This window comes from Aotus nancymaae, unplaced genomic scaffold, assembly GCF_030222135.1.
Source record: "Aotus nancymaae isolate 86718 unplaced genomic scaffold, 86718_ANA_hifiasm-v0.15.2.pri h1tg000036l, whole genome shotgun sequence".
NCBI lineage: Eukaryota > Metazoa > Chordata > Mammalia > Primates > Aotidae > Aotus > Aotus nancymaae.
Genome location: NW_026988450.1, coordinates 31,128,161 through 31,136,095, shown reverse-complemented (window position 1 = coordinate 31,136,095; position 7,935 = coordinate 31,128,161). Strand labels below are relative to the sequence as shown.

The following is a 7,935-nucleotide window of genomic DNA, read 5'->3' as shown; positions in this document are numbered from 1 at the left end:
CCAGTGCTACATGATGTATATGAACAGATTTATTAGTCAGGACCTTTGGTTGCATGTGACAAAAAGTCGGCTCAAATTATCTTGAACAAAAAAGGAATTTACTTGCTTTTGCAATAGGGAATTCTGAATTGTTGATGGGCGCAGGAAGGGATAAATCCGGAGGTTCATTCAGTGAGTGCTACCATCACTCTGTGCCTCCCTCCACCTCTCAGTTCGTTACCTTCACCTGGCGTCATGGTCAGCAGGCATTCTGCACACCACAGCAAAGTGTCTACTGGCAGCTCCAAATTCCAGAAAAGGAGGGAACATCTCTCATAATGGCCCCAGTGAAAGTACAGTGCTTTGCCAGGCCCAGGTTATGTGCCTTCCCCTCCACCGCCTGTCAGAAAAAAGGAGACTGAGTCTATAAACGGGAAGTCACTGGGTAGTTCTTTCCAGACTTCTGAATTTTGCAGATCCTTATATTTCTGAAATATATGTACTTGGGGGATTGACATTAGGTTGCCAACTTTTTGTTTATTTTTTTAAGAGGTGGGAACTGCCGGGCGCGGTGGCTCAAGCCTATAATCCCAGCACTTTGGGAGGCCGAGGCGGGTGGATCATGAGGTCAAGAGATCGAGACCATCCTGGTGAACAAGGTGAAACCCCGTCTCTACTAAAAAATACAAAAATTAGCTGGGCATGGTGGCGCAGGCCTGTAGTCCCAGCTACTCGTGAGGCTGAGGCTGGAGAATTGCCTGAACCCAGGAGGCGGAGGTTGCGGCGAGCCGAGATCGTGCCATTGCACTCCAGCCTGGGTAAAAAGAGCAAAACTCCGTCTCAAATCCCACCTTTTTTTTTTTTTTTTTTTTTTTTGAGACATAGTTTCAGGCAATTCTCCTGCCTCAGCCTCCCGAGTAGCTGGGATTACAGGCACGCGCCACCATGCCCAGCTAATTTTTTGTATTTTTAGTAGAGACGGGGTTTCACCATGTTGACCAGGATGGTCTCGATCTCTTGACCTCATGATCCACCCACCTCGGCCTCCCAAAGTGCTGGGATTACAGGCTTGAGCCACCGCGCCCGGCCGGGATCTTGTTCTATCTCCCAGACTGCAGTGGTACAATCAGCCGCAAACGCCTGGGCTTAAACAATCCTCCTGTCTCAACCTCCAGGGTAGCTGAGACTACAGGCATGCACCACGTTTTCAGAGATGGGGTGGGGGGGGTCTCACTATATCACCCAGCCTGTTCTCAAACTCCTGGCCTCAAGTGATCGCCCACCTCAGCCTCCCAGATAGCCAGGATTACAGGCTCCAGCACTGTGCCCAGCCTTTTTCTTTTGGTACATGAGGACACTAGAAAGGTAACCATCATTTATTAAAAACAACATTTTCTTTCTTTCTTTTTTTTTTGAGATGGATTTTCACTCTTGTTGCCCAGGCTCAAGTGCAATGGTGAAATCTCTGCTCACCACAACCTCCACCTCCTGGGTTCAAGCGATTCTCCTGCGTTCAAGCGATTCTCCTGCCTCAGCCTCCCAAGTAGCTGGGATTACAGGCACTTGCCACTACACCTGGCTAATTTTGTGTTTTTAGTAGAGACAGAGTTTCATCATGTTGGTCAGTCTGGTTTCGAACTCCCGACCTCAGATGATGCACCCACCTCAGGCTCCCAAAGTGCTGGGATTACAGCCGTGAGGCAGCTCGCCTGGCCCAAAACACCATATTCTAAGAAAAAGACATTTTAACTCAGAAAACAGAAAAATGCATAAGTTCAGAATAAACAAATTCTATTTTGCCTGTATAGTGGAATACCACTCAATAAAAAAGAATAAACTATTGATAACTACATGAATGAATCTCAAAATAATTGTGCTATGTGAAGAAAACCAAAGTGTACATACAGTATAATTTTATTTATATAAAGTTCTAGAAAATGTAAACTCACCTATTGTGATATACAGCAGATCAGTGGTTGCCTGGAGATGAAGTGTGGAGGTTGAGGAGGGGCAGATGGAGATGTCACTGGGGGAGAGACAGGATGTGGGCACCCCTCGAACCAGAGCCTCTGAGTCAGACCCCAAGCCCCAGTGCCATCTCCCTTGCTTCAGCTGGCAGGGTCCCAGCCAGGGCCAGCTTCATGGGTATGAGGCCTGTGCAGCCACACAGGGCCCTGTGCTCAGAAGGGCCATTTTCTACAGCGTATTCTAGAGTAATATGCCGGGATTACAGCAGTGGCTCACTGCTGTAATCCGGGCATATATATATATGGTGCATATATATATTATAAAGTACATTCACATTGCTGTGGAAGAAATAACTTTTTTTTGAGATGGGTTTTGATCTGTCACCAGGGTAGAATGCAGTGGCATGATTAGAGCTCACTGTAACCCCTAACTCCTGGACTCCAGAAATCCTCCCACCTCAGCCTTGTGAGTAACTAGGACAACAGACACCCAACACCATACCCAACTAAAGGAAATACAATTTTCAAAGTAGCAAAAGCCTTTATTTTATATGACCATAAACATTTGAACATCAGATTTAAGCAATAAACACATAATAAAAGTATACTTCCGTTTTCATTTATAGCCACTGTTAGTAACGAGGAAAGACAGTAGAAAAGAAACCTGAGTCAAAAAATAAAATGGGCGGGGGCGTGATGACTCACGCCTATAATCCCAGCACTTTAGGAGACCAGGGAAGGCGGATCACTGAGACTAGCCTGGCCAACATGGTGAAACCCTGTCTCTACTAAAAATACAAACATTAGCCAGCATGGTGGCAGGCGCCTGTAATCCCAGCTACTCAGAAGGCTGAAGTAGGAGAATCGCTTGAACCCGGGAGAGATTGCGCCACTTGCACTCCAGTTTGGGTGACAGAGTGAGACTCTGTCTCAAAAAAAAATAATAAAAAAATAAAAATAAAAGATTAGGAGCCGGGTGTGGTGGCTCATGCCTGTAATCCCAGCACTTTGGGAGGCTGAGGCAGGCAGAGCACAAGGTCAGTAGTTCAAGACCAGCCTGGCCAACATAGTGAAACCCCGTCTCTACTAAAAATACAAAAACTAGCCGGCTGTGGTGGCACGTGCTTGTAATCCCAGCTACTCAGGAGGCTGAGGCAGGAGAACCACTTGAACCCAGGAGGCAGAGGTTGCAGTGAGCCGAGACTGAGCCATTGCACTCCAGCCTGGGTGACAAAGTGAGACTCTGTCTTAAAAAAACAAAATTAGCTGGGCGTGGTGGCAGACACCTGTAGTCCCAGCTACTCCAGAGGCTGAGGCAGAAGAATTGCTTGAACCCAGGAGGCAGAGGTTGCAGTGAGCTAAGATCGCACCGCTGCACACCAGCCTGGGCAACAGAGCGAGACTCTGTCTCAAAATAAATAAATTAATTAATTAAAATAAAATAAAAATAAAATTAGACTCAACACTGGCTCTGTACTTTGGCTGCACAATGGAATCCTGGGAAATTAAAACAAAAATACTGATAGCCATGTTCCACTTGTTGAGATTCTGACTTAATTGGTTTTGGGTGTGGCTGAGCCAGCTGAGCTGTAAAAGCTCCCCAGGTGATTCTAATGTGCACTAAACATGAGCATGCATCAGGAACCACCTGGAGGGCTTGATACACCTCAGCTGGTTGGGCTTCGACTCCAGAATTTCTGATTCAGTAGGTCTGAGGTAGTATCTGAAAATGTGCATTTCTGCAGGTTCTCCGATAATGCTGATGCTGCTCGTTCAGGAACAATACTTTGAGAACCAGTGGCTTGGAGTGATGCCAGTCAACTATTCTTTTTACCCACTAGCTCCTACCTTTCAAACCAACCTTCTGCCAAGTAACAGGTGTGAAGCAGGTTCACTGTGGGCCAGTGTCAATCCCAGGGGAAAACTCTAACCATCTCGCCCACTGCACAAGTTGTTATACCAGTTTCTATCACTTGCAAGAGTCTGAGAAGACAGAACACATGCACACAGGTTCCATGCAGTAGGTCTATTACTGACATAGCACCCAGGATGACAGAAGCTCAGGGAGGCTGCCCAGGGTGGATGAAGTCTTGTCTGCACATGCCTCACTTTCACAACAGGAGCAAGGCTGGATCTCACTGCGTGCAGCCATCGTCCATGAAGCGAGCAGGACGCTCGTGCCCACTGCAGGACAGCGGGAGCATCTGCCGAGAGGACCCAGATGCTAGGAAATCTCAGAAATGGGAACCGGGAACTTGAAAGCACCGGAGATAAACTTAGCCTGGGTCACAACTAGAACCCGTCGCATTCGACTTTACGAAAATATTGAGGCCCGCTGCAACCCTAGATGAGGCTGTCTCATTTTCTCTCTGGAGAATTATCAGGAAACAGAGAACTACCACCACCCGCGACCCGGCTTCACGCGCTGCCGTCTCGTATGGCAACCGGGAGGAGGCGTGGCTCGAGGGTTAGTCACGCCCCTTCCTTCTCCAACCCTAATAGCGATTGGTCCGAAGGCGCGGCGGTGGCACGAGGAGGCAGATCCAGGACCGTTGCTCCGGCTGGCCCGCGCCGCCATTTTGGGTTGTGTGAGTTTCCGGGGCGTCTGGAGCGGGGCCTCTCGCCCGCCGGGTTCCGCTGACCGCTGGCCCCGGCCCGTATCCAAGTGTCAGGTTGGAGCCGGGAAGCGGCCCTGGTGGTAGCGGCGGCGGGGGCAGGATAAGCGCGGAGGCGGCGGACCGGCAGGCGGCCACCTCCAGCCGGCCCTGCACCCCGCCGCAGACCTGCTGGTTTGAGTTCCTGCTGGAGGAGCCACTGTTGGAGAAACATCTGCGCAAGACCTGCCCGGGTGAGCACGGCGTCTGCACCTGGGGAGCGGGACGCCGCCACCGGCGCTGTCCGCCCGGCCTCCCTCCCTTCCCCGCCTTCTCGGCCACCGAAGCTGCGGCCTGGGAGGCGCGCAAGGGAGCCCAGCTCCGGCGGGGCTCTTCGCTTGCCTAAAACGTGCCCGGGTGGAGGGTCAAAGCAAAGCTGGAAACAAAGGCTCTCCCACCCCGGGAGGGGCGGGCTTGGCGCTGTCAGCCCAAACCCTTCGGTCGTTTTTACGATTTACCTTTTTACTGTTGGGGTTTTGAGCCTGCGAGGCGCGTCCTGTGGTTGCTTGGGTCGGGGAGGCTGACCGGACCCCTCCTTCACTGAACCCCAAGCGGAATAAATTCAGGGAAATGGGGAGAATCGGCTATGGGATGCTGATTCTGACGCTAGTTATTAGGTTCCTAAACATTTTGTTTTTCAATGAAGGAATTTTATTGACTCTTAATTATTCCAAAGTCGGGTTGTAAATAAGAAAATATTTTAAAGCAGGAACTGCTGCACTTTTGTAAAATGGTTTTTTTATACCGATGATAATGATTAATAACCCAGTTAAATGGTTGTGATTAGGGAAGGAGGAAGACTCCAGGCATTCTCAAAAAAGGTATGGGCACGGAAAGGTAAGTTCCTCAGACAGCATTTTGCTAAATTCAAATCTATATATGGCTTATTCTGTCTCATAGACTGGCGTTAAGTGATAGAGACCACCGTGTAAGTAGTTTGCGTACTTAGGCAGTTTTGCCAGCTGTATAATGCCCTAATTCATTCCTTTTGAAAGATACTTGTTGAGTGCTTGCAGGGTGCCATGCACTGTGCTTAATTGTTCACATCCGTTACCTCCTTTAATTCAATCTTCACAATGATCATGTGAAGTAGGTAATATCCTCTGTTTTGCATTGGAGGAAACAGGTGCAGAGGTAACTTGATGGAGGTCCCCGTAATTAAGTGTCAAAATAATAGTTCTAATGCTTGTATCTCATTCTTCTAATTAGCAGTGGTTATTTGCAGAACCAGAAATCTATAACTATTATGTGCTACCCTGTGAGGTGCTTTTTTTGCTTGCTTCCACACTGATCTGTTACCCTTCCTCCTTTCCACTCCTCCTGATCTTCCCCTTTAACTCCCAAGCACACTTTTTGCATATGGTGTTTCTTAGTCATTATAACAGCACAGCTGTTTGGACTCCTTTTGGGGCAGAAAAAAATCCTTTTGTATCTTCATAATTAAAACTTAAATTTAAGAATTTATATTCTTTTAAATCCTAGATCCTGCACCGGTGCAACTTATAGTTCAGTTTTTGGAACAGGCTTCCAAACCTTCAGTTGACGAACAAAACCAAGTTCAGCCTCTGCCTGATAACAAGAGAAATCGTATTTTAAAACTACTTGATCTTAAAGTTGCTGCACATTTGAAGTGGGACTTAAACATATTAGAGAAAAGGTACATAAAAATTTCAGTGAAATTTCATCTGATGTACTATTTAAATGTCTTAGTTTATTTCTATATATGCTTTTGTGATACTGGCTCTTAAAAATTACAGGCTGGGCGCTGTAGCACCACGCCTGTAATCCCAAGCACTTTGGGAGGCCAAGGCAGGCAGATTACTTGAGGTCAGGAGTTCCAGACCATCCTGGCCATCAGGATGAAACCCCATTTCTAGCCAAGTGTGGTGGTGGGTGCCTGAAATCCCAGGAACTTGAGAGGCTGAGGCACGAGAATTGCTTGAACCTGGGAGGCTGAGGTTGTCCAGCCTGGGTGATAGAGTGAGACTCAGGAAAAAAATAATGATAAAATAAAGACTATATATTCTTGATAAAATATGCAGGAATAACATTACTTTTGATGTGATAACGAGAGAAAATCCACGCCTAAACTGTTGTAAATTTCTCAATTGACTTACGTATCTGAAGACAATGAATAAAAAATAATGGTAGATGTGTAGTATTATGGATGATTTGCTATTGAATAATTGAGTTAATTTTACTGGTCATAAATCACTATCTCCTATTAAAGCAGCTGATCTGGAATCAGTGCTTATTTGCTTAAAAATACTTTGAACTCTGTGGTTAGGAAATGATTTATTTTCATCCCCTTCTCATCACAATTAAATACCTTATAGGAAGTTGGGAAAAATTCAGAAAATAGGAAATAATTGGGGAGGGAGAGGTTTTCTTTCTTTTTTTTTTTTTAAACATTTTCATGTAATTTTTGTTCTTTCCTCTCCATAGGCTTAAAGTTGTGATCATACCCTATGAACATTTCCCCTTTGTAATTTTTTGGAGAGGATTCCGTTGTATGGATAAGTTGTTAACTGTTTCTTAATTAACAGTAAATTAGTTGATTTGTAGTTTTTCACTGTTATAAATCACAGGGCCTTAAATATCTTTGCTCATAAAATTATCTGTATTTTGAGTTGTATCCTTAGGATACTTAAATGTGGTATAAACATTTTTAAGACAGATACATATTGCCCATTGCATTCCAAAAGAGTTTATACTCTAACCAGTAGTATTCAAAAACCCCCCTTTTAAACCACATTCTTCAGCATTAAATATTAGACTTTTTTAAATGTATTTTTAATTTGAGGGGGGAATCCATACGTGATTGAAGAGACATCAACACCAGTAGTATTCAAAAACCCCCCTTTTAAACCACATTCTTCAGCATTAAATATTAGACTTTTTTAAATGTGTTTTTAATTTGAGGGGGGGAACCCATTCGTGATTGAAGAGACATCAACAGATAACAGTGAGTACAAAGAAGTATGGCATGTGCGAGGCAGCTGGAAAATTGAACACTGATAGGCTGTTCAGTAAGCAAGTCTAAATTTTTTAGATGTGAAATTAATACCGTGATTAAGAGTGAATTTTGAGATATATTCTGAAATATTTATGGACAAAATGATTTGGGAAGTGGGTAAGAGTAGAGATGAAATAAGATTGGCCATCAGATGATAACTGCTAAATGATGGTTACATAGGGGTTCATTATATTCTGTCTACTGTTTTGTTTTTTTTTGAGACGGAGTTTTGATCTTGTTGCCCAGGCTGGAGTGCAATGGCACGATCCTGGCTCACCGCAAACCTTCGCCTCCCAGGTTCAAGCGATTCTCCTGCTTC

At 45.4% G+C, this 7,935-nt stretch overlaps 1 protein-coding gene across 3 annotated transcripts in view; it reads left to right on the top strand.

The window, feature by feature from the left end:
- The first annotated feature begins 4,719 nt into the window (after positions 1-4,719).
- The window catches only part of LOC135278021 (integrator complex subunit 8-like), a 57,321-nt gene continuing 54,105 nt past the window's right edge, over positions 4,720-7,935 (top strand). For 2 of the 3 annotated variants that reach the window (XM_064384307.1, XM_064384306.1), the window contains exon 1: positions 6,175-6,257. The gene's annotated coding sequence lies outside the window, so the exon portion shown is untranslated. Of the gene's footprint in view, positions 4,795-6,082; positions 6,258-7,935 lie in introns of those variants that run through there. The other variant, XM_064384308.1, reaches the window with a different exon arrangement.